At 48.1% G+C, this 27,731-nt stretch overlaps 1 protein-coding gene and 2 pseudogenes across 1 annotated transcript in view; 2 read left to right on the forward strand and 1 right to left on the reverse strand.

Annotated features, from left to right (window-relative positions):
• The window catches only part of LOC147727850 (CCR4-NOT transcription complex subunit 6-like), a 1,257,974-nt gene that overhangs the window by 38,760 nt on the left and 1,191,483 nt on the right, over positions 1 to 27,731 (reverse strand). The gene's annotated exons all lie outside the window — the stretch shown is intronic.
• On the forward strand, positions 4,626 to 6,138 carry LOC147727851 (18S ribosomal RNA; annotated as a pseudogene).
• Positions 10,833 to 10,985, forward strand: LOC147727852 (5.8S ribosomal RNA; annotated as a pseudogene).

Consider the following 27,731-nt stretch of genomic DNA (forward strand, 5'->3'; position numbering starts at 1 on the left):
TCTAACCAGCAGCCCCACTCCCACACTTCACAACAGGCATAACAATAAACGATCTCTGCCAAAAAGCCCCTTTGTGGGTACCTATCAAGCATTGCAGCACCGGCCCGACGAGAAGCAGGGCCTATGATTAATCTCAACACCTCCTCGGGTGTTTGAGGGTTCTTGCAGCTGAGCGATCAGACTCCCCAGGTTGATTCCTGAGTTCACAATGGCATAGTCATTACGTTTCTTCAAAAGGAACTGCATACCCCTTTGTTACAGTATTGATGCCTGTAAATTATAATTAGGGGTCATTTACCAAGCCTACATGGGTGATCAAAATGTGCCATGCTACAATCACTGGTGATGTTTTGTACTTAAATAAAGAGGATGTAGCCTTACAGCTAGAGCGGTCAACCTCGAAGATGGGGAACCCGGTTCGAGTCTCAGCAACGACGCTCAACATCCTGTGATTCTGGGCAAATCACGTAATCTCCCCGTGCCTACAAAAATGAATGTGTCCTTGTGTAACGAAACTGGTGCTCATGTAAAGCGCTCTGATACCCGATGTCTCGGGTCTAGTTTGCGCTATATATAAGTATAAAAAACAAAACAAAATGTATATGTACCATTGCCCCACTCAATATTAGGCTTTCACTATCCAGGTCCCAGTTTAGGAGCCAGGTTAAAACCTGGCTATTCCTTCCCCAATAGCACCAAATCACCTTCTTGCCTCCTCCAGCGTCAAGACGCCTCAGCATTCATGCACCTTATAAGCCCTTTACTTACTTACTGAAACACAATTTCCTTAAAGTGATAGCGTTTAGAATTGCCAGCTGCCTGGAAGTCCCATTGAGGGCTCATTTGAAGTTTCAAGCCCAGCCAGGGCTCCAGGAGCCCAGATACTTTCTCTATCCTGAGCTCCATTCACCAGGCCACCGTGTCCCAAAGTGCCTGGGACGGAATCTTACAGGCCCTGGGAGGCTTTCGCTGCTTGCCAGGTGCAAAAGCTCTCACCAGGTCCTGGGTCAGATAGATCTCTGGCTGGCCTGGGGCTGGAGGCTCCCAGCCGGGGCCTCCGTTCACCAGTCCTCATTGTTCTAAAGTGCTGATGACAGGGTCCCAGGAGAGCTCTTTTGCTCAGTCAGGTGAAGAAACTGTTCGGGCCCAAGGTCCGAGCTCTGGCCTGCACTGGGCTTGAACTCTCCATCTTTGAGTTAATTCTTTGGCTGCTCAGGACTTGGTTTCACAGGCTCTGGAGGCCTACCATGCCTGCCACAGATAAGATACACTCTGGGAGGCTTGAGGATGGAAGCCCCAGGTCCTGGGCTCTGGTCTGCCTCATGTTGTGCCCCAACGTGTCTGGGACAGGGGCACGTAGGCCCAGGAAGGTCTCCTCTACTCGTCCAGCTTAAGAAGCTCTGACCTGCCCCAGGTCAGTGCACCAGCTTGCCCAGAGGTGGATGCCCTCCACCATTGGCTTCATTCTTCAGCCTGCCATGTCAATTACAGCCTAGGGCAGTGTCCCACAGGCCCGGGGAGATCTCTGCTGCCTGGGCTCAACAGCTCTGACCAGAGTCAGGGACAGAGATCTGGCAGGCCCAGGGGTGGCAGCCCCAGCCATGAGCGCAAAGTGCTCGGGACAGGACCACACAGACCCTCGTAGGTCTCCCCTGCCTGCCGGGGCCAGAACTCTGGCAGGCCCGGAAGCCCCAAATCCTGAGCTCCTGTCTCTTGCTCGCTGTGTCTTAAGGTGCTTGGGATGGGGTCCCACAGGCTCGGAAGGCCTCCCCCTCTTGCCTGGAGTAAGAATCTGTGAATGGGTAACAGGGCAGAGCTCTGGCAGGCCCTGGGGTTGAAGACCCCAAAGCTGGGCTCCAATCCACAATCTGCTGCCTGCCTGGGAAAGGGTCCCACAGACAGTCCTTCCCTGCTTGGCTCAGATAAAATGCATTGACCGGGCCCTGGGGAAGAGTTACATGAGAACTACCCACAGCTTCATGCCTGAGATCCAGCACCTGCCCATAGACTCCTCCCAGGGACCCCCTGGCCCCTCAAAGGATGAGCAGAAAATGCTTTATAACTCATGGTGCAAGCAGTAGGATGTCTTTTAAGCCCAGCCATCTGGTTGCTCTTAACTCTGACATCTGGTTACGCATTCAATAGCAATGAATGGCATTCCCAGATGGTTGGGCTACTCTGGAAATGCCTATGAGAGCTCATTGACTGACTCTTCATGCCCAGGCAGAGCTCCAGGAAGGTATATACATTTTCTCCAATGTCCCCCTCTGTTACTTGGTGTGCACAGATTAGAGAAAGTCAGGCAACCTTCCTCTGAATTAGTAGGTACAAGGTGTTTGGGATCCCTATGCCGTCCAGTTTTTCTCCATGGGGACAGCAAGGGTGCGTGCTGGCCTGCCCCAGGGACCCAGTCCAGAGCTGTCTTTCAGCCCTGACTGATAGGCCTTTCCTGGAGAGCAGGCAGGGTTGCGAAGCGGATATCCCTGTGCATGGCAGCATAGCCGGTCCAATTATGGATGGACTGCTTGGCCTGCCTTAACGACCATTCTGTGGAGTGTCCTGGCTGCCCAGGCCAGTACCCCTGCGTCTTGTTCAGGCTGCACCCTGGCCCATTACCTTCGGTTTTCGCTGAGCAGTCTAGGGCTGTCGGTACTTGTGTGGCTGCCCAGTTCCCTCAGCAGGAAAGCAGGGGCTCCCACAGCAGACTTCTGAGGGTCTGAAGGCCAGTCTCGGACAGGCACGCAGCTCCTCCTCCCATCCAGCAGGTGCGTATAGCCTGGTTCATTGTGCCAGTAGCAATGCTTATCTCAAAGATTAAGCCTTACACATATGCATACTTTAAATCAGTAATAGCTTGTTTGATTGCTCTGTTACTTTTTATAACTGTGGTAATGCTAGAGTATATACATATCGAAAAGAGCTGACCTCCTGGGATGCCAGCATTTTTCAGAGCAAGACAAATTCAGGCTTGATGTGACGGGGGCGGCAGGCCACTGGGCGCCTCGAAGTCCGCTACCGCCCCGGGTGGGTATTCACCTTGTGACCCCCCCTCCTGTCTTTTCAGCCTTCCCACACCCAGGTCTGCTCGGTGTCTGAAGAACGCTATAGCTGTGACGAGGAGGAGATTGAAGACTGGCCCTTTAACTAGAAGTGCACCCAGGAGGAGGAGGAGCCCCGTCACGCCTTTAAGCCGGCAGGTGATGACAGTCAGGTGTGCTTGTACTAAGGAGTGGAGGACGGAGAGCGGAGAGACGTGTGTTGGGGAGAGAGACTCGAGGAAAGTACGGAGAGAAGAGGACCCAGTTTACCATCTGCCGAGGGAGTGGAGGAACAGAGTGACCCGTTGACGGCGCGGGAGCCAGGACGCCAACAGCAACACGAGCCGCCCAGCCACACGCGACCTGGAGGCGTGTGGCTATCCGAGGTACGTCATCATATCACGGGCTGGGTTAGGAGAAGAGGAGGGAACCTAGTGTAATTCGTATCCCGTTTTCCCTCATTCCCCTGGAGTACCCTTCCTACACCCCCACCCCGCCCCTTCACTAGCTGTAAATAATCACCGGTGGTGTCCTCACTCCCTTTCCCCCCACGAGTGCGCCTGTAGCATAACACGAATCTGAGACGTCCTCTCTTGTGTCTTATCCCGAGGCAAGGAACACCGGAATCACGGAAACGGACCAGGTGGAGGCGAGGCGGAGTCCGAATCGGAGAAAGGAGGAGGCAACGAGGAGAAAACAGCGGCCCGAACGGAGCAGATCACCGAGGCGGACTCACATTAGAAAAACCTGTACAGATATCCTGTTTCATCAAATAAAGCCGTCACTAACAAAAACTCGACTGTTGCCCATTACTCCGCCACCCGCTACACCTGCCCAATAACTTTGGTGACTCTAGATAACCTTTGGCCAATTACACATCTCCATGACAGAGACAATACATTCAGATGTCTGCCCTATCAACTTTCGATGGTACTTTCTGTGCCTGCCATGGAGACCACGGTTGTATAGTATAGGCATAGTTTGCAGAAGACATTGTGACGCGAAGGGTTAATTAGTTTGAACAGTGTAGATGAGTGGTAATACATGCAGAAAACCTAAACAGAGCACAAAGTTCAAGCTGTCACTTCCAAGCTTGTTTTCCGCATTCCATAGACAAAGTTATCTGCGGCCGGCATGTTATTTATAATACACTAAGAAGCTACGGGAAGCAGGAAGTGTGGGAGAGATGTAAGCGAAGGTTGTACTAAGCCTGAGAAAGAGAATTCAGGAAAAGACCAAAAGATGTCCAAAGAGATGATTAGCGAGCATCAGGGCAGCCAAAGATACATACTGATAAAGCTAGAAAATGTGATAAAGGAAAAGAATCTGAAACAAGCCGAGCTTCTGGATATTCAAGCATAGAGGCATGTGTGGGGGATTGAAGCTCGCTGATGGAGTTGTACAAACTGCCATCACCGACATAGCTGCTTCCTGGCTGTGATGGTCGAGAGAGAGAGAGAGACTCAAGAGAAAGGAGAGGGCTTCCCAGCACTGTGGATGAGTTAAGTTCCACTTAGGGATGAAGGGCCTTTATTTCACTACTATCATTGTTGTGTCTGTGATTAAATGTATTTTGCTCTATTCCAATTCCTATACTTACAGGATTGCTTTGGTTATTCCAATATAATGCAGTAGCTATTGCGATTTCATGGCCAGCCAAATAATGTTATTTTGCAAGTCAATAACAATGGAATGCTCATTTAATTGTTACTTAGTTGCCAATTAGATAGTCAACGGGTAAAGGGGAATCAGGGTTCGACTCCAGAGAGGGAACCTGAGAAACAGCTATCACATCCAAGAAAGGCAGCAGGCATGCAAATTAGCCACTCTGGACTTGAGGAGCTAGTGATGGGAAAAAAGAAACTGCAGGACTCTTTTGAGGTCCTATCATCGGAATGAGTCCTTTATGGCGGATCCATTGGAGGGAAAGCCTGTTAGAAGCAGCCATGGTAAATCCAGCTCCTATACCGTATATTAAAGTTGCTGCAGTTAAAAAGCTCTTAGTTGGATCTTGGGATCGAGTGGTCAGTCTGCCACAAGGCGAGCTACTGCCTGCCCCAGCCCCTGCCTCACGGCAGCCCCTTGATTCCCTTGACAGAGTGCTGGGGTCCAGAAGAGTTTACATTGAAAAAATTAGAGAGTTCAAAGCAGGCTGCTCGCCTGAATACTTTAGCTAGGAATAATGGAACAGGCCTCTGGTTCTATTTTGTTGGTTTTTGGAACTGGGGCCATGATTAGGCGAGACAGCTGGGGGACATTAGTATTGTACCAATAAAGGTAACATTCTTGGAGTGGTGCAAGACTAACCAAAGCAAAATATTTGCCAAGAATGTTTTTATTAATCAAGAATGAAAGTTCGAAGTCCGAAGACAACCAGCTACCATCCTAGTTCCTGACCATAAATAATGCAGACTAGCGCTCAGGTTGCGTTATTTGCTTGACCAAGAGGCGTACGGTTGCACAGCTGAAACTTAAAGGAATCTGACAGAACAGCACCACCAGGAGTGGAGCCTGCAGCTGAATTTGACTCAACATAGGCAACCACACCTGTCCCAGACACAGAAAGGATTGATAACTCTTTCTTAATTCTGTTGGTGGTGATCTATAGCTGTTCTTAGTTTGTGGAGCAATTTGCTTGGTTAATTCTGCTAACAAACAAGTCTTCTCCCTGCTAACTAGTTACGAGTCCCAAAGCGGTCAGGGTTCAACTTCTCAAAGCTCAAGCAGTAACATGTCTTCAATACCCTTAGATGTCCGGTGCGGTACGTGGGTTACATTGAATGGATCAGCATGTGTCTACCCTTCGCAGACAGGTACGGGTAACCCCTTGAACCCAGTTTGTGATATGGAGTGCAAATATTTGCAACAAACAAGGAATTCCCAGTAAATACGGGTCATAAGGTTGCGTTGATTAAGTTTCTGCCCTTTGTACACACCACCTGTTGCTACTACCGTTTGAATGGTTTAGTGAGGCACTCGGATTGGGCCCACTGGGGTAACAAATGCCCTGGCAGAACGTAGAGAATATTATCAAAATTGACTATAGAGGTAGTAAAAGTTGTAGCAAGGTTCCTTACAACAACCTGCACAAGGATCATTAATTGCTGATACCAACCATGGGGTAACCCTGTGTTCCTCAGAACCTGGGCTCTATACAATATTCTACAATAAGGGTTATGTTGTATACCCTTTAGAGATTGAAGGACATTTATTGCTTTTTCCTTCAGAAAATATGCAAGAGTGAAAGTCAACAAAAGCACTTCATGACAAATATATATTAAAATACTAATGCATTTCACATTATTACTTAAGAAGGTTACTACTTGTTTGGTGCAAAAGTGCTCATGAGGTGCATGAAAAAGAGCATGACAGGTTGAAAGAAAATCTCTGAATACCTTTACAAAAAAGCATGGTCACAACAAAGTTAATTAAAGTCTTTTAAGGTGGAACGGTCCACTGGTTCACAACATTGTTTGCCCATTGTGATGGCTAGATACTGGCACGTTTTGCAATTCCATCGACGTTTCAACCTGTCATGTAAGAATCTAAGTTGTACATGAATATTAGGTCTTCATCAGGTCAATCAATTGGAACACCCTGTGTGACGGATAAACATTTGTTAACTTGTGTGTACATAAACCCAAACCTTCCAACGAAGGAAGAGGAAAGGCTCACCGAGTCATCATGGTAAAAAAAGGAAATCTTAATTATTTTAATAGCCCTTTGAAAACATCAGAGAAATATCCTGAAATGTAAAGGAACAAAGGGTTACTCAGTTAGGTGTCCAATAATGAATATATATATAAATTGACACATTATCAATAAAGAAAGAGTCTTCTTGATCAAAAAGGCAACTTAATTATGTTTATGTCCCTGCGAAAACTTCAGAATGATATCCTGAAAAGAAAAAGGAGAAATAAATTCTCAAAGGGGAGCCCACCACACCTTAGTTAGTGTAAAGATTAGATGGAAATAATCTAACTATCAGGAAAGATGCATGTTACAACTTCTTGGTTTCCATCAAGAGGACACACCAGAAGGGGAGTGCTAAAATTAATTAAAAAAATACTGGATTCACTATAAGCGATAAAGTGACAATATAAATTTGTAAAATCAACGAGCCACGGGACAGGAGACCACGTCTGGCTCACCTTGGATACCTTTTTTCTAAGAAGACTGGGTGAGTCTTTCTCCCTCTTCTCTTTATAAATGTACATTCATGGAATACAATAGATTGTCCTGATGAAGACCCCATACAACATACACTCTTACATGGTGGGTCGAGAAGTTGACGGCCTATCGAAACATCACGTTGGGCAAAGTACGTTGAGGACCAGAAGACAGTCCCAACTTAAGAGACTTTAACTTTGTTGTGACCATGCTTTTTTGTAAAGCTTTTGAGAGTTACTTGTCTCATGCACTTTTTTCATGCACTGCACGAACACTTTTGCACTAAATACGGAGCACCATCTTAAGTAATACTGTAAATTGTATCAGTATTTTAATATATATTTATTATAAAATGCTTTTGTTGACTTTCACTTGTTTGTTTTGTGATTAAAAAAGGGATAATTTTTTTTCAATCAGTAAATAAATCAGACAGAACTATTCTTGTTGCATATCGGAGGATTATTGACGGCAGAATGGCCTGAGTGACTGACAATACCAGCCCAATCCTATGGCTGTCTTCCAGACAAAACCCACGGCACAGGACTCGGCCCCCCACTTTTGTGCCCTGGCCGGTAGTGCATTCTGGGCAGCTGGGTGCGGACCAGGCAAAGGGTGGCCCACACCCAGAAAGACCCAACCGACATGCGTGGGACCGGAGCGGCTGACCTATCAACCTCAACAGGAGGAGCAAGATGCAGGAAACAGCCCTGACCCTATGCCCTGGAACCCATGTTTACCAAGCATATACCCGGGAGGGCCCTTTAGGGGATTTGGGGGGGACCATATTGCAGTGCTGCCCCAGTCTGAGACCCTTCTAAAAAATGTCTTGCCACCTGGGCCCTCTAGTATCTGATCTTGGCCTGCCCAGGTTTTGAGGGTCGAACGAGTGGCCTGTCTTGGGCGTCAGGGCAACCTGGATGAAAAGAAGCACGGGTCACAAGGGAACCCTGACTTCTCTTGGGGAAGAGAACCTGCCCCTCGACTCCAATGAGAATTTCTTCAAGAGATTGGGAGGAAAACCCATCCCAGGCCACTGAAGCTTCTACATGTGTACCCTCAGCGGGGATTGGGTGAGTCACTTAGAGGATGTAGAGGAATCGGTCTCTTTTCTCTGTGCCTCTCACCAGGGTAAGTTGGCCCCAGCCCACAGGTATGGCTCAGGTTGCCACCTAAGCTGTGGATTTTTAAGTGCAATGATCGAGCCCTGGCTCCTACCGGTCCTGATTGTTGTCTGATGTGTAGATGGGCAACTGTCACCCGTTGCCAGGCACCTGTAAGCCTGGCTCTGTGAGGCCCTCCTGGGGGTTTCAAGATTCACTCAGCCTTTTCTGGGAGTGCATGCGATTGAGCTGCCTGCCTCCACTGCTGTGGGAGCCTCTTGTCTGCCTACCTGCTGTGCAGTAACGGCTGGTAGAATTTGGAAGTTGTGCGGTATATAACCAGTTATTGAATCGTAGCGCGAGGGAGCCTCATGTTTATGGGGGAGGGTTCAGGGGGGTTATCCCCAGAGGAAAGTTTTGAAAAGTGCTGTATATTGGTACAATTTACAGCAATATTTCTGTAATAAATGGACAAAACAGAGTTCCTATAATGGATTCTGCCTGCCACCCCCTACTCTACTCAGGATGTGGTGTTACAGCCAAGCTGCTGACTTAGGAACTTATCAATCGAACCAGATTTAATTGTCAGTGTCAATATCCTATGATTCTGGGCAAATCCCTTCATCTCACATGTGCCTATAAGAAGTTAATGTGACCTTAAGTAATGTAATTGGTGCTCATGAAAATTTGTAATTACTTCTGGTCGAGTTAGCGCTATATATATATAAACTGCACAAAGAAGTTAAAAATAAATTCTCAACATAATGAAAGACAAATAGATACCCATTAAGGGGCTCTTGAGCTCAAAGTGAAACCAGAAAATATTGATGAATCACGGCTACCCCACTCAAACTGTGTGATATTAGGCAAACATTTTATTTCACGAAAACTCAATTTTCTTCATTATCACAAATGAAAGCACTTTTAAATTTGTGAGTTCAGAATATCAATTGTACAAAATGTGTGGCTAAAAAAACTACATATAAAATAACAAACAACTTAAATGAAAAATAAAAAAAGTTGGTACTTAGTGGCAAATGCCCTGTAGTATATTATGAAAGTCTATTAGTTAATACACTGCAGAGGACTGTGTGTAACTGGAGGGCCACATAATTAAATCTTGATTGGTGCAGTGGAGAATAGTGACTTATGTATTTTTAGTGCTACGGGGTTACAGCCTGTGACAGACAGCACTTTGAATATGTAAGTCATTATTTTAAACTTGCATTACAGTCAGTTTGAGATAGATGCAGTTGTCTGCCCGGATTTGGTTTCAAAGCATAGGAAGACACTAACTGAATTACACTTCAGCTGAAGCATTGCAATAATCACAGAAGCATAACAAATTACAAACATTCATTTTGAAGAAGCTTATCATACAAAAAATATATGTAATGCAGGCGATTAGTTTTCTTTGGTATCGGCACAATATACACAAAAGAGCTTGAGACATTTTACAATCTCTCACAACATGTATGTACTAACTTTCTATAACCAAAACACAAACATTTAATGTAATATCCCCTAATTGCTGGGTGGAGACAGTGGTTGGGAATTGGCCAGGTTGCTAACAGAAGGAGAAGGACTCAAGAGAGGAAATAGCAGGATAAAGAGAGATTGACAGGCCAAGAACAGCGAGGAGAAGTAAGAAGAAGGAAGAGAAGAAGGGTTGAAGAGAAAAGTGAACCTGACACTACAGCAAGAGAGAGATAACAACACTCACCCCAGTTGTCTTATAGTCTGGAATCAAAGTAGACAACATTTCTGCATACCCTCAGCCATGGCACTTCCAAAGATACCCAGCTGCAGCTCCTAAAAATTGCCTTTGTTGGTACTGTAATGCTCTAAAACAGAATACACTAGGCTCAGAAATATGGGCAAAATAAATGTTTAGAGCACATGGCATGCCGTCTTCCTAATGCTGCAACTCCTCCCTTTCCAAGTCACTGTGACTACATGAGAAAGGGTGGAGTGGTTAGGCAGTTGATGATAGACAAGCAGCCCCGCAGTACAGGGCTGATACTGTGCACGCCCAGGGCTGCTTTAGAATGTGGTGCTTTTAAGCATCATTTGTGGGCGGTCCGAGAGGACCCCCTTCTTTTGCAGAATAGGGCTGACAGCTTGTCAGGCCATACTGCTTAACTTTTAATGCTTCCAATAGACACTCGCATTAAACCTGCGTGACGTCATCTGGAGAACGGACCAGGCAGGCAAAGACAGGGAATGATTTTGGGATCATTCATTTGAATAAGATATGAATTACTTTTTGCAATTAACATCCAAATCACTTTTAGTTAGATGGGAGTAGCCCCTTCGCCCACACCCAGAAACCATAGCTGCTGCTGTGGCAGCAGGGTATGGCTCACGGCTTAGGGCTAGAAACACTCCTTAAATAATGGAGGCTCATTTTTCTGAGGGGAAGCCTGATGGGCAGTCTCACCACACGGGCAATGGATGGCTGATGCTGCTTTCCTCCCACCTCCTCAGCACTTGCAGGTGAGTGAATTTTGTGAGAATTGCATGTGACTCTTGGCAGTGGATCACTCAGCTCGTGCATCGAAGCATGCTGCTAGCTGCGAGAATTAATGTGACCGGCAGGACATATTAATCATCTACACTATCAATGAACCTTGCAGCCCTGGCTTCCTTACGGGGGTCTACACCTGTCTGAGGGTCATTGAGCACTCCCAGGGCACAGATGGGGCTGTCGCAGGGGGGCTCTGCACACTTCATCCTGCCATGGTCAGGCATCTGATAGCTTGTGACAAGTGTCCTTCCCACACCCAGGTTACCTCCACAAAGGAATGCTGCTTGTGCACCGGACCTTCCCCACCTTTGGGGTGGGCACCTGGTCAGCCCTAGGCCTGAAAAAACTCTGGAAGCCTGGCTGTGTGCTGTGCATGGCTGCCTGTGGTGTCCCATGGCTGCCGAGCGCACAGCCTCCATTGCACAATTTTGCGGCTGGGAGAGCCACCTACCTGTCCACGAATGCTGGATTCCATGCTGGCTCCAATGGGCTTTCTATCCGATCTGGGAAAGGGTGTGCTGATGTGACTCCTCCTGTGCGCAAGTGGGTTGCCCATTCTACAGTCCATGGAATTGGTCTGTCTCCCCATTCTTCGGCATCAGACTATGACCTCAGATGAAACGTGGCAACCCACTGAATTTAAGTATATTACTAAGCAGAGGAAAATAAACTAATCAAAATGTCCTTAATTAAGGTGAATGAAGAGGGAAGAGCCCAGCACCGAATAGTCACCCGGCGGTGGGTATGGGAATATGGCGCACAGACGTCTGACTCCCTGGCATCGCTTAGGGGCTAAGTCATTTTGATCAAGGCTTACCTCAGGAGGTGGTATTAGTCCAGTAGTGGTCCTGGGCATGCTGGGATCAGGTCTTCTTGAAATCAGGTTGCTTGAGAATGCAGTCAAAAATGGGTGGTAAGCTTCATTTCAGGCTAAATATAGTTGTGAAACCAATAGCCCATAAGTACTATACAAGAAAATCAAAAAAAAATTGGAAGAAAGAGTTCGAGAGGGTCTGTGCCGTGCAGTGCTGTGGAACTTCGGTTGGCCTGTGACAGCCGGCCTCTTGCCCAGTACATAGAGCTGCTTGCTTGGGGGCCTGATTGTAAATGGTAGGTAGCGCCTCCAAAGCCTTTAGTGTGCCGCATGTGTGTGGGGCAGCTGGTGCTAAATCATTTGTAGACAACCAAATTCTTGGTCAGGATTTGTGAATAGGAGAGCAGATACCTTGCTGTGATTGACTGAAAGTCATTTTCTGAGCCAAGATTTTCTCTCCATCCATGGGTGCCCATGCCTCCCTGGGGTCCAACTGCTCCTCAACTAGTGGGAGGAACAATCTGTGGGAGGGTGCCTGCACTACATGCTGCACAGCACAGTGGCCTCCCTCTCCTGTACTGCTCTGCCAGGTGCAGGGATGGGGCCACGATATCTCGTAGCTCAGCAGGCTGACCAGAGGGCCGTAGCCAACATCAGCAGTCGTCTGGAGGCAAGGAGCATCCTGAGCTCTGGTCTTATCGTCAGCTGCCGCCTGTGTACTCTGGTCGACCCGAGTCACCTGATAGCCGGGATCGTCAACCAGGTGACCACACGGTGGCTAGCAGACCAGATGACTGGTTGGTGGCTGGCGGACCAGATGACTGGCTGGCATGCAACTAACCGGGACTTGTGTCTCTCCTGGTTCTGTAAGCTTGGGGGATCAATAGTTGAGGAAAAATGGCTTCCCAGGCAGGCTCGAGCAGAAAGGGGGGTTGGCAGGGGGCTTAACTATCCTTAGCGCCCCAGGCTCAAGCACCAAGAAGGTGGAAGGCACCAACACCGGGCAACCTTAGCCGATGGACTGGGGTAATAGTCCCTCACCAGCACATGGTTGCTGTGGACTGGCGAGGATTCTTGTGTCCCTCCAGAATGTGGAGCGGAGAAAGGACCCCTGTGAAGGCCCCAGGGAAGGGAGGCATTGGACAGAGGAGGAGTATGTGGCTCATGCAGGCTGAACAGTTCCAGTAATCCCCAGTGAGAGTTGGACAAAGTCATGGCTGTGGCCTAGGAAGCCTAGTAACCACAGGCCAGGGCTCCAGTTACTGGCATGGTCATTTTCCCTACCCAGGGGAGAGTGCCGTCGGGCATGGAGGAGTCTGGGACTCCTGCAGGCTGAACAGCAAACATAATTCCCGTGAAAGACAGCCAAAGCTATGGCTTTCCCTTGGGAAGCCCAGTCCCCTCAGGCCGGTGGTGCCAGCCAGGAGGACCTGCCCGGGGCAGGGTGGCGCTCCAACTGCAAGGGTTTGGCAAGTTTCAAGACGCCCACCAGTTTGCTGTCTGGCTATTATATTGCCAAGAACTTCACCAGTGAAATTTCATTATTAAGGCAGATCCAGCCAATGGACAACTATGGATGATGAAGTAAATAGTTATTGCACAAGTGCTATATATAATAAAAATATATACAGGTGACTGATAGAGACATTATAATTAAATAGAGACATTATAATGTAACAAGCAACACTCAAGTTAAGAGTGTCAAAAAGCCACAATAAAATTAAAAAACAGTCCAGAGTAAAAGTTTGTCTACATTTCGACCCACAATACAAATTTAATCAGAAAGCGATCAGCATCAAGAAGGAATAGTGTAGGAGGCACCAAACAGATTGCGGCCACAGTCCTACGATCCTAGATGTGAAACATATACAAATTTTTACTGTGGACTGCTTTTTAATTTGATTGTGGATTTCGACAGTCTTAACTTGAGTGTTGCTTGTTACATCATATTGTCCCTATCAGTCACATGTACATAATGTTATAATGTATAGCACTTGCACACCATTTATTCACTCAAAAAGGAGAAGGAGGGGGGCCAGTGCCTGTGCTCCTGAATAATGAATCAATACTAATAAAGGGCCACTGTTCCTAAGAAAAGACAGAGGAAGTTGTTTTAGAGAGATAGGTAAGGAAGTCAAAGTGACTTTTACCTGGTGTCCTCACACATCCTGGGGGATGTCATGCTTCATGATAGGGCCGTGCTCCTCGTCAGAAACTGCACCTTAAAAGTGTTTTAAAGAATTTCCAATGTTAACCTATGAGAGGAGTAGGTCTCACAGTAGTGAAAAAGGAATTGTCAGTATCAGGACATGCAAAACTTAACCGTACATGTTCTGCCTTTTACTTTCCTAGCACCTTGCCTTATGGGCTACCTAGGGCCTAACTTAGGAGTGACATATGTGTAATAAAAGGGGATTTTAAGGCTTAGCCAGTAGTTGTAAATGCCAAGGCGAAGTGGAAGTAACCTGCACATACAGGCCCTGAATTGGCAGGCCTAAGACATGTCTGAAAGGTTACTTGTGTGGGTGGCACAATCAGTGCTGCAGGCCCACTAGTAGCATTTAGGCTACAGGCTCTGGGTACATGACATACCACTTTCCAGGGGACTTACAAGTAAACCATATATGCCAATTAAGTATACACCAACGTTTAGGCGAGAAGCACATGCACTTAAGCACTGGTCAGCAGTGATAAAGTGCTCAGAGTCCTAGGTCCTAGGGCCAATAAAAAGACTTAGCAAAAACAGGAGGTAAGCAGGCAAAAAGTTTAGTTCAAATTAACTTAGCCACTAAAGTACGAGTTGGTCTAAGGGGCTGGTCCCCTGTGGGCCTTCTGTCCTATCCAGGCTGGTGGGGTTTTTACATAGACCCTCCTTCCCTTGGGGTATTGCTAGAGAATCTATTCTACGTGAAGGAATCTGCGGCTAGTAGTCTCTATCAGATGTACATGGGACAATCCAGCAAGGAGCTTACCGGCCAGCACGCCATCACGCCGACAGCAGCTCCAGCGCCAGCTCCTGGGTGGGGAACGCTGTAGTCTCGCCGCCACAGCTCCAACCACGCGGCTGGAGACTACAGCTCCCAGCGAGCTTTGCGGGCACTTCCTGCCTCCCGCACTCTTCGAGCCCGGAGGCGCTATAAAGAGCAGACGCTCCCTCGGTGGAGCGGGGGGACAATCCAGCAAGGAGCTTACCGGCCAGCACGCCATCACGCCGACAGCAGCGCCAGCTCCTGGGTGGGGAACGCTGTAGTCTCGCCGCCACAGCTCCAACCACGCGGCTGGAGACTACAGCTCCCAGCGAGCTTTGCGGGCACTTCCTGCCTCCCGCACTCTTCGCGCCCGGAGGCGCTACAAAGAGCAGACGCTTCCTCCGCGTCGCGGGACGTGCGCAGGCGACGCCCGGGCAGAGGGCGGGCCGTCTAAGGCCGTCCAAGGACGAACAGGGACGGGACGGGCCACATCCCTAACATCATGGGTAAGCGCAAACTTGTGACATCGGTGGTAGGCGAAGTAAAAGCTAAGGTTCCCAAGTACACTACCAGCATAATTACGTACCTGACTACGAAAGTGGATGAACTATCTACCCAGATTGCTGAGTCAGAGCGTGAGCTGGGTCTTGAAACTATCCCAGTGGGCGCTGACACACCGAACACTTCCACCATTAACTGTATTCCGCTGGAACCTAGGTTCATCATTGAGTCCTGCAGACCCATCATGCCCCAATCCCCTACTGTACTTCCGATCCCGGTACTGCCTGAAACAGTGATACCTCCTATACCGGTGGCCTCTGGTGACCTAGGAAGCACAGCAAGTAGTCAGCCTGGGTCTCAACGTGCTAAGTACATTACTGAGGAGGGTATCTCGTCTTTACTAGAAAAACTTTTCTCGGACAGGCTTGAATCCGCCCTAATCCAGATTGCCACTGACATTACTGAAACTTTGAAGGATTGTGTCAAGGACCTTTTGGCGAAATGTGAGCGCATTAATGACTTTTTAAATACCCAGGCCCTTTCTTCATCTATACAAATGTCGTCATGTCCAACAGTTGTACAGGTTTCTGCTCCCAAGGTTGGCGGTCCCACAACTAATACAGCCATCACGGCTACAAATGTGGCCATTGATAACCCTGTGCAAAACAAAGGGAAAGTCGACAAGGGTATATCTACACCTATGTTGGATGCTGTACCTAGTTTAACTCCAATAGTAAGGTCTAGAGGTTCACAGGGGGGTCGGGCGGGAATGGTACCCCCAGTAAATTTACCTCCTGATGCAACACCGTTTGTAGCAATACTGGTAAATGTGCCTAAACTTGCTGACGGGGAGGTAGAACATCACAAAACCCTTCTTAAGCATATCAAAAAATGGTGCAATGCGAACTGCACGGGTGAAAGTAACATCGCAGATAACATTTTGACAGGAAGAAGGGTCAACTGGGTGGGCAAAACTAAAATGTGTAGCAGGAGACTGTGTAATAGTTAATTTCAAATCTAGAAATGTATCCAGCTGTCTCTTTTGGGATGGTTCCCCACTGGACCCAGTAGGCAAGGGTGTTCGCGCGATGCCCCTGGGTTTTTTCTATCCCCCAGTATACAGGACAGGCGGCGAGAATACTAGGTCACAGCATATTAATAATGCATGGGCCGAAGACAGACTAATTTCGCCTCTACAAGTTAACCAATGGGTGACAAAGCAACCCAGGGTTGGTGGTACAGCTAATATTGTAAGGAACACGCCTACCGACGATTTAATCCTGTCGAATAGATTTTCGGCTCTAGCAAATCAGACAGATATTGACTGACTAGAGCATGAGCACAAAAGCATGAATGCCCTTTGTAACGATAATGCTTTTATTGACCCATCATGTGACACATCAACCACAGCCGTAAATGACCCATTAGTTCTGGGCAGGGGGAATGTCAAGCTACTTTCCTGGAACATTGCGGGCTTACGCGCTAAGCAGGAAGACCCGATTTGGCTACAAAAGTTAAAAGAACATGATATAGTGGCCTTACAGGAAACTTGGGCAAGAGATAATGCTTTCTGGTTGGATGGCTATACATCGTTCTTTGTCAAAGCTCAGAGTTCCTCGGCGGGAAGGGATAGAGGGGGCCTGTTGTTTCTAGTCTAGGTCTAGGTCTAGGTCTAGGTCTAGACCTGGAACTCCCTCCCGACCGACCTGCGCCTGACCCAAGACCACCTCTCCTTCAGGAAGAAGCTGAAGACCTGGCTGTTCGAGCAGTAGCGGCTCCCCCCCCCCCCCAGCGCCTTGAGACCCTACGGGTATGTAGCGCGCTTTATAAGTGTCACTGATTGATTGATTGATTGATAGTTTCAGTCAATTTAGCAGGCAGTGTTAAGGAAATCCCCAGCTCCTCATATTATTTTCAGTTGTTGGAAATCCACCAAGCAGATAATAATAAGATAGTTCTAATAAACTGCTATAATTCTATGCAGGGGGGGTCCCCCAAATTTTGTTCTAGAAGGTTTATCTTCTTTTTTAACTAATTATATGTCAAAACAAACCACTTTTGTTCAACTCATACTGATGGGAGATTTTAATGTTCATTTGTGTGGGCTACATTGTCAGATTGAGGATGATACTGGCCCTGATCATACGACTTTGCCACATTTCGAGCACAGCCCAAAGGGTGTAGCAATGGAAGATTTGTTATCATCCAATGATTTATTTGAACCAGGGTTTTCAGACTTAAATGATCGTGTGGTCACATATAACGCGAGGGGAAGTGAATCGATTATTGATTATATTTTTATGCCACCGGGTCTTCTCCGCTATGTATTGTTTTATAATGCCATAGTAAGTGGTTTCAGTGATCATAACCCGGTGTCGTTAGTCATGGACGCTTCCATTGGTCTAAGCAAAGGGGCCTTGAGGGCCACCTCTGTGAAGGATGTAAAGAGTAAAGACCAGGGAAGGCGTCTTAAATGGTGTAAAGTTTGTCCTGAGGACTTTTTAGGCCTAATTGAACAAAAAATGGCAGTGGAACTTGTGACATATAGGGATCTAGACATGGGGGGGAAAGAGGTAGTTACCGCTTTTGAGGCTATTTGTGCTAGAGTGGAAGAAGAGCTCACAGCTAGACCAAAGAGGGGTCCTGCCCCAGCTTTTGGTTGGTTTGATCATACATGCTCCAAGGCACACTCCGCTCTGTTGAAAGCGCTTAAACATTCCCCCAGAGACATGTCACTGGTAGCACAATTGAGGAAGAAATATGCTGTGGCGGTAAAGAATTGGAAAAAGGTCATTAAAGAAGAAGCCTGGGATTCTTTAATGGATTCTAGTACCCTCAAACAAAGTTCTAAATTCTGGTCTATAATTAATAACCCTCTATTTGCCCAATCAAGTAACATAGATCTTGAAGTAAATATTCCTGAAGCAGAGTGGCTTAAACATTTCTCTAATATATACGGGAGTAATGAAATTGTTGAGACATTTTTTATGCCTTGTCATTCAACTTCACTACCCAAACTAAATTTCAGTTTAACTGAAGTGGAGGTTGCGATAAAAGGTTCAGCTGTAAATAAAGCCCCCGGTCCAGACGGGGTTCCTCTGGATCTCTATAAATTAAACCCAGAGATGTGGGCAGAGATATTAGCCAATGTTTTTAACTGTGTACTTGAGGGGGGTTTTCCAAAAACCTGGGCATGCTCAATCATAGTCCCTATTTTTAAAAAAGGTCAAAGAAGTGACCCCAAATGCTACCGCCCTATATCCTTGTTGGATTCCTCCATGAAGGTCCTGGGTAAAGTATTGCTGGCAAGAATTAACAAGTGGTCTTTGGAAAATGACATTCTAACAGATGCCCAGTACGGGTTCCGTTCAGGAAGAGGTACAGAGGACCAATGTTTAAATCTTCATTTGATAATCTCAAAATATACAACAGCAACAAAGGGGTCAATTTTTGTTGCATTTATGGACCTGTCCACGGCCTTTGATTTAGTTAATAGAGCTCGGCTGTGGTCCATGTTGTTAAAATTGGGACTCGATCCTCCTCTTGTACACTTTCTGGCTGAACTTCACAAAGACTTAAAGGCATCGATTAGAATGGACCTAGAAGGAAATTGCTCAGCTTGGTTCAAATTGAGCAGGGGTGTACGGCAAGGCTGCATCCTTGCCCCCATGCTGTTCACTTTATACATCAATTCATTAGAGAAAAACCTTTTAACTGCTACTTTGGACACACCGCGTGCAGGGGATACTCGCATCCCCGTTCTCCTGTACGCGGACGACGCTGCTTTAATAGCTCGGACACATTTAGGCCTGCAGAGACTTCTAAATGCATTTAGTGAATTTATGTCCTCACTTGACTTAGTGGTAAACACTTCTAAATCCCATGTTATGGCATTCGGGGCTGTCAAAAACAACACCAAATCGTTTTATTGTAATGGTGAAGTGATCACTAATGTCAAAGTTTTTACTTACCTTGGTGTAATTCTTGATACTAAGGGTAGCTGGATCCCTCAAATTACAGCCAAAACCAAAGCGGTGAGGAGCTCGGCAAATGCAATTTTAAGTTTTTCAAGGAGACTTGGAGGGAAGCCGAGCGGTGCATTATTAAGCTTGTACAGGGCAAAAACTTTGGCAATAGCCAGGTACGGATCAGGTCTGTGGGGCTATGTGAATAGTGAAACCATCCAAAGGGAGGAAAATAAGTTCCTTCGGTCTATACTAGGGCTCCCCCAATCGACAGCCACATTCTCAGTTCATCAGGAGCTTGGTTTAGGGTACATTACCGATATCCTTTCAATGGCACCTATTCTTCTATGGATTAGGACTTGGACCAATAACAACCTAGGTCAAAATCATAAAGTACTGATGGACTGTTTAAAACTGGACAAATTTAAAGATATTGTTTGGCTGTCATACATTTATAAGTGCTCTTTGGAACTTGGTCGTCCTGAGATATTCTCTGCCCCTCTGGGTTTGAAAAAATCTGATTTAGATTGGGTCAAGCTTAACTTCTCTAAATTGAAGACCTTGGAGAGAGAGGAACATCAACTTACAAAGCCCACGGTTAGAGCCCATTTTTTGACTATTACTTGCCTAGCTATTCAACCGTATCTTGCCATAGTAAACATCCCTTTCCACAGGTGGCTTCTGGTCAAATTTCGGTTTAATCAGATTTATACGGTTCTCTGTGACAGCCATGGTTGGTACAAGCAGGAGGATGCACCTGTGTGTAATTGTGATAATTTTTCACTGCAAGATAATATGCACCTAATGCTGTTCTGCCATTTCTACAATATGCCTAGACAGAAGTATTTGGTGCCTTTATTAAAGGACAAAGCTTTTCTTCAGGCAAAACCAGCTCGCCTTTATTTACAAATGCTAGATTCACCTCTGGTTATGTTTAGCGTGGCTAACTACCTTGTTGCTGCTGTTAGGATTAGGAGGAGGCGATTGCAAATGTAATATGGGGGTCTGTACTGGAGGATGAAATGTGTTCTTTGTACCTGTAAAATTTTAGCTAATAATTACTTTTTTTAGCTGCTTTTAAACTGTGCATATAATTGTTATTGCTGTATGTAATTTTTTATGAAATTGAATTGCCCTTTTTAAATTGATTGTAGTATGCTTTTATGATTTTTAACTAAATCGAATAAAGTGGTTTTGACTGACTACATGTTACTTACCTTCAGTAACGATGTATCTGGTAGAGATGATTGTAGCTGCAGATTCCTTCATATAGAATTATCCCTAGGCGTGAGACTGGATCCGGAAACTTTTTATATAGGAAGGAAGATGGAAGGAAACCTCCTCGACCTGGAGCAGCATTAGCAGTGGGGCATAGGAACACCAGAAGCCCCACCTTCCTAAAACCAAGAGGAGGGAAGAACAGCAACCAGACAGAGCCACCGTAAAGAACTAAAGAAGGCACTCACAGAGGACACTGCCCCCACCGGGAGGCGAGTACCAAGGGCCAGCCCTGGGGTCCGCGCAGAACGGGGAGGAAGAGCGGGCCGTTAAGGAATCTGCGGCTAGAACGTCTCTACCAGATACATCGTTATCGAAGGTAAGTAACTCGTACATCTGATAGAGACTACTAGACGCAGATTCCTTCCCAGGGGAAGGAGGGTCTACAAAAAGACCCCACCAGTCTGGACAGGACAGAAGGCACACAGAGGACCAGCCCCTAGACCAGGGAGGCAACCTCGTCCCTACCAGGCAGAGGACCCCCACAAGTCAAACGCCAGCAGCCCTAGAGGAATGTAGGAGGAAGAAGGAGAGTGGAGGCACCTACACTCACACAGAGGAACCAATTACAAGGCCGGAGAGGCCGAGACACCCCACTCCAACTCCAGGGCAACCGAGCTTCCATCTAACGCCAGGACAGGCAGAGGAACAAGAAGAAGCCCCAAAGGCCCGAGGAAACCAAGGAAGAGGCAAGCCCACCCAGAGGGAGGGCAACAGGCCAGCCAGAACGGCAGTTATAACCATAAGCCGCCAGAATCATGAAGGACACTGAAGCAGCCCAACCCTCCGCATGGGAGCAGGAAGGAGAGGAATGGCCGGACCTACCACCACAAGGGCCACGCACACAACCTCAAGAAGCAATAGCAACATACAGAAATGCCATGAATAATGGGCACCCGAAGGCAACCAGCACTCTCTAGCAGAGCATAGCTATATAACAGCTACCACTACCCCACATAGGCTATGGCACGTCACCAAACATGGGGAATCCTCTTTGGAAGAAATTCCGCAACAGAGGAGGAAGCAAAGGCAAAGCACCACAGGAAAAAACAGCCCAGCGGAAGGCTTGACATCAGCCCCAAAAAAACGAAGGCCTAATTTCAGGGCCAAGTCTGTGTAACAAGTCCAGCAAAACACACACACAGGCAACAAGGGCCGTCCAGCAGCCAACAATGCCAAAGGTCCATCAAGGAGGACCAAATGGTCAGCAAATACCACCTCCAGCAAAGACGCCCAAGGGCCCAAACCCAGCTCAGTTCAAAAGTCACCGAGGAGGGGAAGGAGGCAGAGGAGGACGAAGCCCCGCCAGGAACCTCTGGATGGCAGAGTCAGCAGGAGCATTGAATAACAGGCTGCCATCAAACGGAAGGTCAATGAGCCGTTCCCGAATATTCTCAGGGAACACGCCATCCCGAAGCCAAGCATGGCGACGTAGGGCGACGGAGGAAGCCATAGCCCAGCCCAACGCCTCCGAGATGTCCAGAGCGGAGCGGAGAATAAACGCCGCTAGCTCTCTGCCGTTCAAAGCATGATGCCGTAAGTCCACCTGGACAGTCTCCTGGGAAGTCGCGGAACCCAGAGACTCAGCTGAGTCCCATAGATAACAGGAGGACCTCGCCAGAACAGACAAGGTGTTAAGGGCCCGCAGGGCCACGCTGGTCGAGGCGAACATGTTGCGCCCACCTGAGTCAAGCCAGGAGACCTCCCGGGATGGCGGAGTCAACAGTGGCGGCACAGAGGGAAAAGCGGTCCTCAAGAGCGGACTGGCCGCAGACGGATGGAGCAAGAGGCACGCCGGGTCACATGGTCCTGGAAGGTGACGTGCAGAAGGTGTTGAGGCACCGGAACACCTGAGGCAGGACGCCTCCAAGCTCCCTCCAAAGAGGCGCGCCCTCAAAGGAAAGTAAGATTTTCCTCCCACCAGAGCCCTGGTGGAGAATCTCCAAGAGATGGTCTGTCGGAAAATGAGCAATCGGGTCCCCAAAGCGCAGAATGCCCACAGCTGTGAACACCGCGTGCATGAAGGCCGAACCCTCCTCTGTAGGTCCCTGCGGAGAAGAAATCAACTCCTCCGTGGGCGACGGCTGTAGACTAAGACGGCCGTCCACGAAGCCAAGCGGGACGGGCAAGGGCCAGACCTGAAAGCCAGAAGGCACCGAAGAATGGGGTACCTGCCGCTCCTCCAACGAGCACTCGGCCTCAGTAACGGCGTGGAGCCGCCCTTGGACGCCGGGGAAACAGACACCAAGCGGCGGCCAGTCTCCAGCGAGGACACCAAAATGCAGCCAGCCTCCGGAGAAAAGGGAGCGTCCGAAGACGAATCCGCTGCATGACCTTGGTGTGGAGTCCGCACCCTGAGGTGGGACGCCCGCACCATCCGGCGCCGAAGGAGAGGCCGGGGACCGGAGTGGGGCCAGAGCCGAAGAGGCCAAAGGGCGGCGCCGACTCGACCTCTGACGAGGCAGACACCTGCGTGGAGGGACGTAAGGGACCAGGGGAGTGACCGGAAGTCCTCCGCCAGCCTCGGCCCATAATGTAGCGGTCCGGCGGCCCATGTGGAGGTGCCAAAGACGACTCAACCTCCCACTCGCCCTCCGACGCGGCAACCGACTTCGGGGAGGAACAAGAAAGGCCCCGAGGGGGACGGGGAGTCCCCACTCCACCGTGGCTCAGGGCGGGAGGAGAAGAGGTCACCCACCCGTGTGGCGCTGCCGGAAGCAGACACCGGCGCCTGGATGGCGTTAGCTCAGCCTTGGACGAAGCCTTCGCCTGCCCAGAGGGCCGAGTGGGACTCAGGGATGCGACCCGAGCCCCGGCGACCTCCCGCAACACCACAGGGACTCCCGTGTGAGTTTGCAGTGAGGCAGAGGCGCCGTGGCGCGAAGGAGGGATCCCGGAGGGGCCGCACCCCAACAGCACCACATCCTCCAAGCCTGGATCCGAAACAGTCGGCACCACCAGCGGCACCGCAGAGGGCCCCGCGCGAAGCACCAAAGGGCTTCTTATCAAGAGGTTAAGAAATCCCTTAGATCAATCAACGTTAAATATGCCCTGCTGTTCCCGGCTGGGCTGAAAATAATCCACAAGCAGAAGAGTCCGTTTTTCAATAACCCTGAAGAGGTATGGTCTTGGATAGAACTTAATTTCCCTGATCGAGTATTGAAAAGGACACAGCGGAGCACCCGCACACAGAAAACAATGGAGTCAAGAAGGCAAAAGAAACAACCCCGGAGGAAAGCCAAAGCGACCCTGTCATGAGAACAGGCATTGGAAGGCCGAAGGGCAGTAATCAAGACTGCGATGGCGCTCCGTGAAGGGAAAACTTCATCTACGGATGACTCAACAGCCGACACTGCAGTGCACTCTGACTCAGAAAACAGCCTAACTCTATTCTCCACTACCACACTGCAAACACCGAATGAATTCCTGGATTGAGGGCTGCGCTATTGGCACACGCTGCTGACCACAAGAATGTGATGTATCATGGAACTCTTTCCCAATTCACGTCAACCCTGTTATGAACACTGCTTAATCACAAAAAGGAGCACTGGGGGTAAGTTGTCAGGTCGCCTCCCACTCAACAACAATATATCTCAACAAGATCTGACATACTAGGAACAGTATATTATAGTTCAAAGGACCAGGGGTACATATTCTTCAAAACGCTACCCTGACAGGACAGTACAATAGTTACTTGCCTGTATGTCCCACTGTTCCCAGTTTTCACTACACATCGCTATGTACCACAGTAAAAAAGACCTTGTGCAAAAAATGTATAAGAGAGTGGAAAAGCACCTCACGTTAGTAACACCAAGGGGGCTGCTGGCATATATTTACCAGTATGCCCACACTTATCATCGGTAACTTTCCACTCAAAAGAAAAGGTGAAAGAGTGCAGCTGAAAGGATTCCTCCAAGGTGAGAAATCAAGGAGATTTAAGACAGTGAAAAGATGGCACTATCAGTTCAAGACTCACTGAGTGCCTCTAGGTCCCAAAAAACAATAAAGTGAGGAGATGCAATCCTCAAGTAAAAAGAGGTACTGCTTACTTGCGCAGGAAACTTTATTCAATGCAGTAGGCGTACTCAAATAAAAAAGGCATCTATATTGTCTTTCACACTCTAACCGCATGGTTGCTGTAGTCCTTCATACCTGCACACCACCGCTAGGGACTCCGTGCAAAAAGGTTGCGGTCCCAATTGTAGCTGCAAATGTCAGTCCAACCGCATCCACAGCGTGTGTACTCGCTCAGTGCTCCGTTCCGATAATCACTGCGTAGACAGAGATATTATGCAGTTAAGAGGCAGAGGGGAGAGTGGTGGAGATAGCACCACCAAATGCACCACACAGCTCCGCTGTGGACTGGGTTGGTATTACCCCAACAGCAAATGCACACAGTTTTATAATTATCAAATGTATAATTGAGATAGTTTGGTTGGACAAACTTCGAATGTGGGAGCGTGTATTGGGTTTTCAGAAGTTACAGTTTCCTAAAAGAACCACTGGTGGGCACCCTCCAACTATGACACACACAAGGACTCCCCTGACACCTACCCCATAGGAGGATACATCTAGACAGTACATACAGACATGGAGGCGAAGGGATTATACAACATAACTACTTGGAACAGCCGGGCATGGGTTCTATATATAAGCGACATAGGATATACGCACAATTACACCAGCGTAAAATTTACAGCGCATACCTACAAGAAGCCCACAATACTAATGCAGAGGTCACCAAACTACAAATAAAATGGAGCGGACAAGTACACAATACGTCCCGCTTGAGGTCCTAGAGAAATGAGTAGACGGTAACGGGTGATTTGTCCTCTTAGATAACCTTTTCGGTACACAAGTAATTCTCATAAGAATATACCCCGAACATGGAACAAGATAGACTTCTCACACAATTCAACTTAGCGTTGGCAGACTGGCCCATGGATAACAGGAGGGGACTTCAACAAAGTACTGGATACATTACTGGACCATTCACATCCTTCCCGACTAGGCGTTACATCAGTCTTTCAAGCTAAGGCCCTTTGTACCTGTCAAGGGATGGTCACTATCAGAAGTCTGGGGCAGTAAACATACATGCATGCGAGAATACTCGTTTTACTTCCCACTACACTTATTGCACACCCTTATAGACCATATATTATGCACTACCGCACTCCTACCCCAGATAACACACACCACACACACACCTTGGAATGCGTGTCTGACCACAATCCCCTAGAATTGACTAACAGGGGGTCAGGTCCCTGCATCAGTCCCAACGTGGAAACTAAACCCCCGTCTCTTAGAAGATAGAGTGTACCGGGACACCATTGCCACAACAATAGCATCCTCCAGGCTCTGTGAATGGAAAGTATTTAAGAAAGAAATGAGGGGGGCATCTATTAGCACAACAGCTGGAGTTCGACAACTAATAAACAGTGAGCTACAACGTGTTGAAGCAGGACTAAGGAAACTAGAGCAAAAGGCAGCACTAGACTTAGAGAAGTCACCGGCCCTCCAGGAAGCACACATCAAATATGCTGAATTACTGGACCGCCTGCGCATGGTAGACCAACGCACATACACACAGAGGTTACATACAGAAGCGTACAAACCAGGTACCCTACTTGCACAAATACTCAAACAGCTGCCGCCATCAAACCCCATACTAAAAATCAAAACCCTAACAGAGTTACATGCTACCAAGCAGAGGGAAATCAACACTGCATTTCTTAACTACTATAAGGCCCTGTATTGAGCCCCCCACTCAGCACCTCGACATAGGATGGCTGACTTTTCGGATGGCATCACCATCTCACAGATAATAATAGAGGATAAGGCTGACATGGATGCATCAATGAACACAAATGAGAAGGGGAACTTCCTCGCAATAAAACACCGGGCCTTGACGGGCTCCCTGCGGAATTTTATTCGACTTCTGGAACGCAGCTGGCACCCCAGCTGTTACATATGTATCAACTGCATAGAGAAAGGGCAAATTACCCCCAACAATGGCACAGGCACTAGTGACATCTCTACACAAACCTGGTAGGGACAACACTGATATTACGGCATATAGACCCTTATCATTATTGAATATTGAGTATAAAATACTAAGCAAAATATTAGCCCGACATCTACTACCGATGCTACCAAAACTTGTACACACATACCAATGTGGCTTCATTACCGGCTGGAGTACATCACTAAATATCAGGAGGCTTTACCATGTAATAGATGCCACCCCTAACGATCTCCAGGCAACAGGACATATATTGCTAGACCCAAGTCAGGCCTTCAACACCCTACGCTAGGAGTATGTTAGCCTCCCTCACTAAATTTGAGGAGGAAAACCCATCCCCGGCCACTGAAGCTTCTACCCGACGGTGTGGGGCAGGCGGCGACGCTTGCGACTCCACGGAGCCGCGTGGGCGGTGTCGCCCGAGCCCCCGGCCGCATCGTGCGCCCGTCGGGGTGGGTCGGAGGAACGATGACGTCTCTCCGACCTCTCATGTCTCTTACCTGAGGACTTGGAGCCTGACGACCGGTATCCACTCCCGGAGCTGCGATGACTCCGACCTCGCAACCTGTCCCTCGACCTCCCGTGGGACCGGGACCTGGAGTGGCGCGGGCCAACTGCCGGAGCTCGAGCCGCTTGCGGGACCGCTCCCGCCTAGCCTTTGACGTCAGGGCCCGGCAGTCGGAGCAGGTTCGATCGTCATGGTCGAGGCCTAGGCACTTCAGGCACCGACGATGGGGGTCCGTGACCGACATGAGGCGGTCACACTTTGAGCAGGGCTTGAACCCGGGCATCCCTACTGGCACCGATAGAGTCGAAGACTCGAAGAAAAAGAATGATCAAAAAGATCAAAAGTTTAGTCAAAAAATGACTTGGGGTAGAGCTTCTCCGGATCTGCGCTAGCTGGCGCGGAAAAAAGAAGAACTGACGTCAGTGTGCATGGCCGGCGTCTAAGTACTCCGACGACGTCATTCCGGCGCTAACGACACCGTCGACGAACGCAGAGCCGCAGACGACGCCTACCGACGCGCAGGGGTATTGCTACGCAAAAATTTCCGGATCCAGTCTGACGCCTGGGGATATTCTAAGGTAAGGAATCTATCACTAACGTGTCTCTTCCAGATTATACAATATACACATGAAAAACATTATGTACATACACACAGTATATTCAAATTGATCACAAAATAACACACACACATATATATATATATATATACTCTCTATTAGTTTCCTTTAAATGTTCCAAAATTTTTGCTGGTGCCTTTAAAACAAAAAAATGTCATTAGTGTAATAATACATTAGAAAGAGATAATTAATGGTATCTTTTTCCCCCATTTGTTTAGATTA

Source organism: Lissotriton vulgaris, chromosome 3_1, assembly GCF_964263255.1.
Source record: "Lissotriton vulgaris chromosome 3_1, aLisVul1.2, whole genome shotgun sequence".
Classification (NCBI taxonomy): domain Eukaryota; kingdom Metazoa; phylum Chordata; class Amphibia; order Caudata; family Salamandridae; genus Lissotriton; species Lissotriton vulgaris.